Here is a 9,563-nt window from a genome sequence, read left to right on the forward strand (position 1 = left end):
CGACCGCCACCCCCCGACCGCCACAAGGCGACCGCCACCATCCCCAAGCGCCACCCCCCGACCGCCACCCCCCGACCGCCACCAGCCGACCGCCACCAGCCGACCGCCACCAGCCGACCGCCACCAGCCGTTCGCGGTGTGCGCCTCCGGCGCCACCGGTCCCAAGCACCATCCCCAAGCGCCATCCCCGACCGCCACCCCCCGACCGCCACCCCCCGACCGCCACCAGCCGACCGCCACCAGCCGACCGCCACCAGCCGTTCGCGGTGTGCGCCTCCGGCGCCACCGGTCCCAAGCACCATCCCCAAGCACCATCCCCGACCGCCACCCCCCGACCGCCACCCCCCGACCGCCACAAGCCGACCGCCACCAGCCGACCGCCACCAGCCGACCGCCACCAGCCGTTCGCGGTGTGCGCCTCCGGCGCCACCGGTCCCAAGCACCATCCCCAAGCACCATCCCCGACCGCCACCCCCCGACCGCCACCCCCCGACCGCCACCCAGCGACCGCCACCAGCCGACCGCCACCAGCCGACCGCCACCAGCCGTTCGCGGTGTGCGCCTCCGGCGCCACCGGTCCCAAGCACCATCCCCAAGCACCATCCCCGACCGCCACCCCCCGACCGCCACCAGCCGACCGCCACCCAGCGACCGCCACCCGCCGTTCGCGGTGTGCGCCGTTATCCGCCTCTCGGTGGTTCCTTGCCGGGCGTGGGTCGGCGTCCGCTGTCGGTAGGTGACGGGACCATAATCGGCCCGCGGACCAGCCGGCGGGGCTCTCTTGAAAGCCTACCCGCCTTCGCTGGTTCCCCGGTCGGCCACGAGTAGCGAGAATTCGGCCTCTTCGCCCGGAGCGCGGCTCAACTTCAGCGAAAATGCACTAAGTGCCAAAGCCCATTCATTTACAACGGCGTGTCCGCCAGAGGGCGCGTTTCCCGCCGCGGACCGGCCGGCGGGGCTCGTCGGAGAGCGTGTCCGCCTCTCGGTGGTTCCTGCCGGGCGTGGGTCGCCGTCCGCTGTCGGTACTTTACGGGACCACGTTCGGCCCGCGGACCAGCCGGCGGGGCTCCCTAGAAAGCTTATCCGCCTTCGCTGGTTCCCTGGTCGGCCACGAGTAGCGGGAATTCGGCCTCTTCGCCCGGAGCGCGGCTCAACTTTTGCGAAAATGCACTAAGTGCCAAAGCCCATTCATTTACAACGGCGTGTCCGCCAGAGGGCGCATTTCCCGCCGCGGACCAGCCGGCGGGACCCGCTCGACTTCCTATCCGCCTTCGCTGGTTCCCAAGTCGGCCAGAATTCCGGGCCGCGACCGGTAACTCGCGGGACCATAATTGGCCCGCGGACCAGCCGGCGGGGCTCTCTTGAGAGCTTACCCGCCTTCGCTGGTTCCCTGGTCGGCCACGAGTGGCGAGAATTCGGCCTCTTCGCCCGGAGCGCGGTTCAACTTTTGCGAAAATGCACTAAGTGCCAAAGCCCATTCATTTACAACGGCGTGTCCGCCAGAGGGCGCATTTCCCGCCGCGGACCGGCCGGCGGGGCTCGTCGGAGAGCGTGTCCGCCTCTCGGTGGTTCCTGCCGGGCGTGGGTCGGCGTCCGCTGTCGGTAGGTGACGGGACCCCGTTCGGCCCGCGGACCAGCCGGCGGGGCTCCATAGAAAGCTTACCCGCCTTCGCTGGTTCCCCGGTCGGCCGCGAGTGGCGAGAATTCGGCCTCTTCACCTGGAGCGCGGAGCGACTTTTGCCAAATTTTTTCTAAGTGCCAAGGGCTCTCGCGCCGCGATGCGTCCGCCTCTGCTGGTTCCCCGGTCGGCCGCGAGTGGCGAGAATTCGGCCTCTTCACCTGGAGCCCGGAGCGACTTTTGCCAATTTTTTTCTAAGTGCCAAGGGCTCTCGCGCCGCGATGCGTCCGCCTCTGCTGGTTCCCCGGTCGGCCGCGAGTGGCGAGAATTCGGCCTCTTCACCCGGAGCCCGGGCCGACTCCCGCCGACATGATCACATCATGATCCAATAGCGAGTGTCGTATAACTGTAACATGATGTACAAAATAAATATATAAATATTAACATCACCTATAAACATTAAATATATAAATATTAACATCACCTATAAACATTAAACATATAAATATTAACATCACCTATAAACATTATGAATACCATGTTTATAACCGAATGCTCATTTTGTATTATTTGGCTGTAAATGCGAGCATAAGTTGTATATATCATGTATTTATCCACGAACCGTTAAAGAGATGTCAAGTCAGGCTACCTTAAGAGAGTCATAGTTACTCCCGCCGTTTACCCGCCTCTGTGCGAGAGGCGGTGTAATTTCTCTCCGTGTCCGCTGGAGGGAGGCATTTCCCCGTTACAAGCTCCGGGAAGATCACCCGGACGCGGAGAACGCTTAGCCGGGGTGCTGGGAGCCTCGTTCGGCTTAGAAAGTGAGGTGGAAAGCACTCGGGGAACCGGCTGGAGGTGCGGTGGAAGCTCGGCGGGCCGCGTAAAACGCTTAGCCGGGGCTCTGGAAGCCTCGTTCGGCTTAAACAGTGAGGAGGAAAGCACCCGGGGAACCGGCTGGAGGTGCTGTGGAAGCTCAGCGGGCTGCGTAAAACGCTTAGCCGGGGCTCTGGAAGCCTCTTCGGGCGTCAAGAGTGAGGAGGAATGCAACATGAGAACCGGCTGGAGGTGCGGTGGAAGCTCGGCGGGCCGCGTAAAACGCTTAGCCGGGGCTCTGGAAGCCTCGTTCGGCTTAAACAGTGAGGATGGGAGCACCCGGAGAACCGGCTGGAGGTGCTGTGGAAGTTCAGCGGGCCGCGTAAAACGCTTAGCCGGGGCTCTGGAAGCCTCGTTCGGCTTCGAAAGTGAGGAGGAATGCACCCGGGGAACCGGCTGGAGGTGCTCTGGAAGCTCAGCGTGCCGCGTAAAACGTTTAGCCGGGGCTCTGGAAGCCTCGTTCGGCTTAGAAAGTTAGGAGGAATGCACCCGGGGAACCGGCTGGAGGTGCTCTGGAAGCTCAGCGGGCCGCGTAAAACGCTTAGCCGGGGCTCTGGAAGCCTCGTTCGGCTTAGAAAGTGAGGAGGAATGCATCATGAGAACCGGCTGGAGGTGCTCTGGAAGTCCAGCGGGCCGCGTAAAACGCTTAGCCGAGGCTCTGGAAGCCTCGTTCGGCTTAAAGAGTGAGGAGTGAAGCACCCGGAGAACCGGCTGGAAGTGCTCTGGAAGCTCAGCGGGCCGCGTAAAACGCTTAGCCGGGGTGCTGGAAGTCTCCTCGGGCGTCAAGAGTGAGGAGGAAAGCACCCGTGGAACCGGCTGGAGGTGCTGTGGAAGCTCAGCGGGCCGCGTAAAACGTTTAGCCGGGGCTCTGGAAGCCTCGTTCGGCTTAGAAAGTGAGGAGGAAAGCAGCCGGGGAACCGGCTGGAGGTGCTCTGGAAGTTCAGCGGACCGCGTAAAACGTTTAGCCGGGGCTCTGGAAGCCTCCTCGGGCGTCAAGAGTTAGGAGGAAAGCATTGTGAGGGCCGGCTGGGGGTGCTCTGGCAGTCCAGCGGGCCGCGTAAAACGCTTAGCCGGGGCTCTGGAAGCCTCGTTCGGCTTAAAGAGTGAGGAGGAAAGTACTGGGGGAACCGGCTGGAGGTGCTGTGGAAGCTCAGTGGGCTGCGTAAAACGCTTAGCCGAGGCTCTGGAAGCCTCCTCGGGCGTCAAGAGTTAGGAGGAAAGCCTCATGAGAACCGGCTGGAGGTGCTGTGGAAGCTCGGCGGGCCGCGTAAAACGCTTAGCCGGGGTGCTGGAAGCCTCCTCGGGCGTCAAGAGTTAGGAGGAAAGCATCATAAGAACCGGCTGGGGGTGCTGTGGAAGTCCAGCGGGCCGCGTAAAACGCTTAGCCGAGGCTCTGGAAGCCTCGTTCGGCTTAAAGAGTGAGGAGGAATGCATCATGAGAACCGGCTGGAGGTGCTGTGGAAGCTCAGCGGGCCGCGTAAAACGCTTAGCCGAGGCTCTGGAAGCCTCCTCGGGCTTCAAGAGTGAGGAGGAAAGCACCCGTGGAACCGGCTGGAGGTGCTCTGGAAGCTCAGCGGGCCGCGTAAAACGCTTAGCCGGGGCGCTGGAAGCCTCCTCGGGCGTCAAGAGTGAGGAGGAAATCATCATAAGAACCGGCTGGAGGTGCTGTGGAAGTCCAGCGGGCCGCGTAAAACACTTAGCCGAGGCTCTGGAAGCCTCCTCGGGCGTCAAGAGTTAGGAGGAAAGCCTCATGAGAACCGGCTGGAGGTGCTGTGGAGGCTCGGCGGGCCGCGTAAAACGCTTAACCGGGGCTCTGGAAGCCTCGTTCGGCTTACGAAGCGAGGAGGAACGCACCCGGAGAATGACATTTTGATATGATTTGACCCTAAATGGCCCGCGGACCAGCCGGCGGGACCTCGGTGAAGACCCATCCGCCTCGCGGTGGTCCCCGGCCGGCTAGAGTTCCGGACCGCGATCGGTACCTCGCGGGACCCTAAATGGCCCGCGGACCAGCCGGCGGGACCTCGGTGAAGACCCATCCGCCTCGCGGTGGTCCCTGGCCGGGTAGAATTCCGGACCGCGATCGGTAACTCGCGGGACCCTAAATGGCCCGCGGACCAGCCGGCGGGACCTCGGTGAGCACCCATCCGCCTCGCGGTGGTTCCCGGCCGGCTAGAATTCCGGACCGCGATCGCTAACTCGCGGGACCCTAAATGGCCCGCGGACCAGCCGGCGGGACCTCGGTGAAGACCCATCCGCCTCGCGGTGGTCCCCGGCCGGTTAGAATTCCGGACCGCGATCGCTAACTTGCGGGACCCTAAATGGCCCGCGGACCAGCCGGCGGGACCTCGGTGACCACCCATCCGCCTTCGCTGGTTCCCAAGTCGGCCAGAATTCCGGGCCGCGACCGGTAACTCGCGGGACCCTAAATGGCCCGCGGACCAGCCGGCGGGACTAGCTTGACTTCCTATCCGCCTTCGCTGGTTCCCAAGTCGGCCAGAATTCCGGGCCGCGGTCGCTAACTCGCGGGACCCTAAATGGCCCGCGGACCAGCCGGCGGGGCTCTCTTGAAAGCTTACCCGCCTTTGCTGGTTCCCTGGTCGGCCACGACTGGCGAGAATTCGGCCTCTTCGCCCGGAGCGCGGCTCAACTTCAGCGAAAATGCACTAAGTGCCAAAGCCCATTCATTTACAACGGCGTGTCCGCCAGAGGGCGCATTTCCCGCCGCTGACCAGCCGGCGGGGCTCTCTTGAGAGCTTGCCCGCCTTCGCTGGTTCCCTGGTCGGCCACGAGTGGCGAGAATTCGGACTCTTCACCCGGAGCCCGGAGCGACTTTTGCCAAATTTTTTCTAAGTGCCAAGGGCTCTCGCGCCGCGATCCGTCCGCCTCTGTTGGTTCCCCGGTCGGCCGCGAGTGGCGAGAATTCGGCCTCTTCACCCGGAGCCCGGGCCGACTTCCGCCGATATGATCACATCATGATCCTATAGCAAGTGTCGTACAACTATAACATGATGTACAAAATAAATATATAAATATTAACATGACCTATAAACATTAAATATATAAATATTAACATCACCTATAAACATTAAATATATAAATATTAACATCACCTATAAACATTATGAATACAATGTTTATAACCGAATGGTCACTTTGTATTATTTGGCTGTAAATGCGATCATATGTAGTATATATCATGTATTTATCCACGAACCGTTAAAAAGATGTCAAGTCGGGCTACCTTAAGAGAGTCATAGTTACTCCCGCCGTTTACCCGCCTCTGTGCGAGAGGCGGTGTAATTTCTCTCCGTGTCCGCTGGAGGGAGGTATTTCCCCGTTACGACCTCCGGGAAGATCAGCGGGACGCGGAGAACGCTTAGCCGGGGCTCTGGAAGCCTCCTCGGGCGTCAAGAGTGAGGAGGAAAGCATCGGGGGGACCGGCTGGAGGTGCTCTGGAAGCTCGGCGGGCCGCGTAAAACGCTTAGCCGGGGCTCTGGAAGCCTCGTTCGGCTTAAACAGTGAGGAGGAAAGCACTCGGGGAACCGGCTGGAGGTGCTGTGGAAGCTCGGCGGGTCGTGGAAAACGCTTAGCCGGGGTGCTGGAAGCCTCGTTCGGCTAAAAGAGTGAGGAGGAATGCATCATGAGAACCGGCTGGAGGTGCTCTGGAAGCTCAGCGGGCCGCGTAAAACGCTTAGCCGGGGTGCTGGAAGTCTCCTCGGGCGTCAAGAGTGAGGAGGGAAGCACCCGGAGAACCGGCTGGAGGTGCTGTGGAAGTCCAGCGGGCCGCGTAAAACGCTTAGCCGGGGCTCTGGAAGCCTCGTTCGGCTTAAACAGTGAGGATGGGAGCACCCGGAGAACCGGCTGGAGGTGCTGTGGAGGCTCGGCGGGCCGCGTAAAATGCTTAACCGGGGCTCTGGAAGCCTCGTTCGGCTGGGAGAGTGAGGAGGAAAGCACCATGAGGACCGTCTGGAGGTCTTCTGGAAGCACAGCGGGCCGTGTATGACGCTTAGCCGGGGTGCTGGAAGCCTGGGCCGCCTGGGAGAGTGAGGAGGAAAGTACCATGAGGACCGTCTGGAGGTCTTCTAGAAGCACAGCGGGCCGTGGAGAACGCTTAGCCGGGGTGCTGGAAGTCGAGTAAGGCTCAGCCATCTCGTCCAAGGTGCTTATAAAGTGCATGTCCGCTCGGCTGGAGGTATTTCCGGCCACCCGGCGCCTGTGCACGGCCTCTGGGTGGCTCCGGGCCGGCTAGAATTCCGGGCCGCGACCGCTAACTCGCGGGACCCTAAATGGCCCGCGGACCAGCCGGCGGGACGTCGGTGACCACCCATCCGCCTCGCGGTGGTCCCCGGCCGGGTAGAATTCCGGACCGCGATCGCTAACTCGCGGGACCGCAATTGGCCCGCGGACCAGCCGGCGGGACGTCGGTGACCACCCATCCGCCTCGCGGTGGTCCCCGGCCGGGTAGAATTCCGGACCGCGATCGCTAACTCGCGGGACCGCAATTGGCCCGCGGACCAGCCGGCGGGACCTCGGTGACCACCCATCCGCCTCGCGGTGGTCCCCGGCCGGCTAGAATTCCGGACCGCGATCGGTAATTCGCGGGACCCTAAATGGCCCGCGGACCAGCCGGCGGGACCTCGGTGAAGACCCATCCGCCTCGCGGTGGTCCCCGGCCGGCTAGAATTCCGGACCGCGATCGGTAACTCGCGGGACCCTAAATGGCCCGCGGACCAGCCGGCGGGACGTCGGTGACCACCCATCCGCCTCGCGGTGGTCCCCGGCCGGGTAGAATTCCGGACCGCGATCGGTAACTCGCGGGACCGCAATTGGCCCGCGGACCAGCCGGCGGGACGTCGGTGACCACCCATCCGCCTCGCGGTGGTCCCCGGCCGGGTAGAATTCCGGACCGCGATCGCTAACTCGCGGGACCGCAATTGGCCCGCGGACCAGCCGGCGGGACCTCGGTGACCACCCATCCGCCTCGCGGTGGTCCCCGGCCGGCTAGAATTCCGGACCGCGATCGGTAATTCGCGGGACCCTAAATGGCCCGCGGACCAGCCGGCGGGACCTCGGTGAAGACCCATCCGCCTCGCGGTGGTCCCTGGCCGGCGTGGATTCCGGACCGCGATCGGTAATTCGCGGGACCCTAAATGGCCCGCGGACCAGCCGGCGGGACCTCGGTGACCACCCATCCGCCTCGCGGTGGTCCCTTGCCGGCTAGAATTCCGGACCGCGATCGGTAATTTGCGGGACCCTAAATGGCCCGCGGACCATCCGGCGGGACCTCGGTGAAGACCCATCCGCCTCGCGGTGGTCCCTGGCCGGCTAGAATTCCGGACCGCGATCGGTACCTCGCGGGACCCTAAATGGCCCGCGGACCAGCCGGCGGGACCTCGGTGAAGACCCATCCGCCTCGCGGTGGTCCCCGGCCGGCTAGAATTCCGGACCGCGATCGGTAACTCGCGGGACCCTAAATGGCCCGCGGACCAGCCGGCGGGACCTCGGTGAAGACCCATCCGCCTCGCGGTGGTCCCCAGCCGGGTAGAATTCCGGACCGCGATCGGTACCTCGCGGGACCCTAAATGGCCCGCGGACCAGCCGGCGGGACCTCGGTGACCACCCATCCGCCTCGCGGTGGTCCCCGGCCGGGTAGAATTCCGGACCGCGATCGGTAACTCGCGGGACCCTAAATGGCCCGCGGACCAGCCGGCGGGACCTCGGTGAAGACCCATCCGCCTCGCGGTGGTCCCCAGCCGGGTAGAATTCCGGACCGCGATCGGTACCTCGCGGGACCCTAAATGGCCCGCGGACCAGCCGGCGGGACCTCGGTGACCACCCATCCGCCTCGCGGTGGTCCCCGGCCGGGTAGAATTCCGGACCGCGATCGGTAACTCGCGGGACCCTAAATGGCCCGCGGACCAGCCGGCGGGACCTCGGTGAAGACCCATCCGCCTCGCGGTGGTCCCTGGCCGGGTAGAATTCCGGACCGCGATCGGTACCTCGCGGGACCCTAAATGGCCCGCGGACCAGCCGGCGGTACCTCGGTGACCACCCATCCGCCTCGCGGTGGTCCCTGGCCGGGTAGAATTCCGGACCGCGATCGGTAACTCGCGGGACCCTAAATGGCCCGCGGACCAGCCGGCGGGACCTCGGTGACCACCCATCCGCCTCGCGGTGGTCCCCGGCCGGCTAGAATTCCGGACCGCGATCGCTAACTCGCGGGACCGCAATTGGCCCGCGGACCAGCCGGCGGGACCCGCTTGACTTCCTATCCGCCTTCGCTGGTTCCCAAGTCGGCTAGAATTCCGGACCGCGATCGCTAACATCGCGGGACCGCAATTGGCCCGCGGACCAGCCGGCGGGACCCACTTGACTTCCTATCCGCCTTCGCTGGTTCCCAAGTCGGCTAGAATTCCGGACCGCAATCGCTAACTCGCGGGACCGCAATTGGCCCGCGGACCAGCCGGCGGGACCCAATCCACTTCCTATCCGCCTTCGCTGGTTCCCAAGTCGGCTAGAATTCCGGACCGCGATCGCTAACTCGCGGGACCGCAATTGGCCCGCGGACCAGCCGGCGGGACCCGCTCCACTTCCTATCCGCCTTCGCTGGTTCCCAAGTCGGCCACAAATTACGATTATTCGGCCTCTCGCTCTGGAAGTGCCATCGGCACTTGCTCGGAAAAGTGTCCGCCTCTTCTGGTTCCCTAGGTCGGCCGCCAAATGCGAAAAATCGGCCTCTACCCCGTTTGGGTACCAGGGGTAGGGTGCAGTACCAACTTTGGTCTTCAGGTGCGCCAGAGCGCGATGGTTGGTCCCACTAGTCAGCGTACTCATCGACGGTTTACTCCCCTTTCGCAAAATATAGTGGGCACGTATGTGCAGGACTGTTTATTTTTATTTTGAAAAATTTTCTAAGTGCCAGCGGACGCTGGCACACGACGTGTCCGAGCCACGATGGTGCCCAGGCCGGACAGCGACGGCGAAAAAGCCGATTCTGGAAGTTTCGAATATGCCAACGGCAAAAGCGGCGTGATGTGTCCGCCTCGGCTGGTTCTCCGGTCGGCCAGAA

The sequence above is a fragment of the Syngnathus floridae genome, unplaced genomic scaffold, assembly GCF_059516105.1.
Source record: "Syngnathus floridae isolate MCC-2025c unplaced genomic scaffold, RoL_Sflo_1.0 HiC_scaffold_68, whole genome shotgun sequence".
NCBI lineage: Eukaryota > Metazoa > Chordata > Actinopteri > Syngnathiformes > Syngnathidae > Syngnathus > Syngnathus floridae.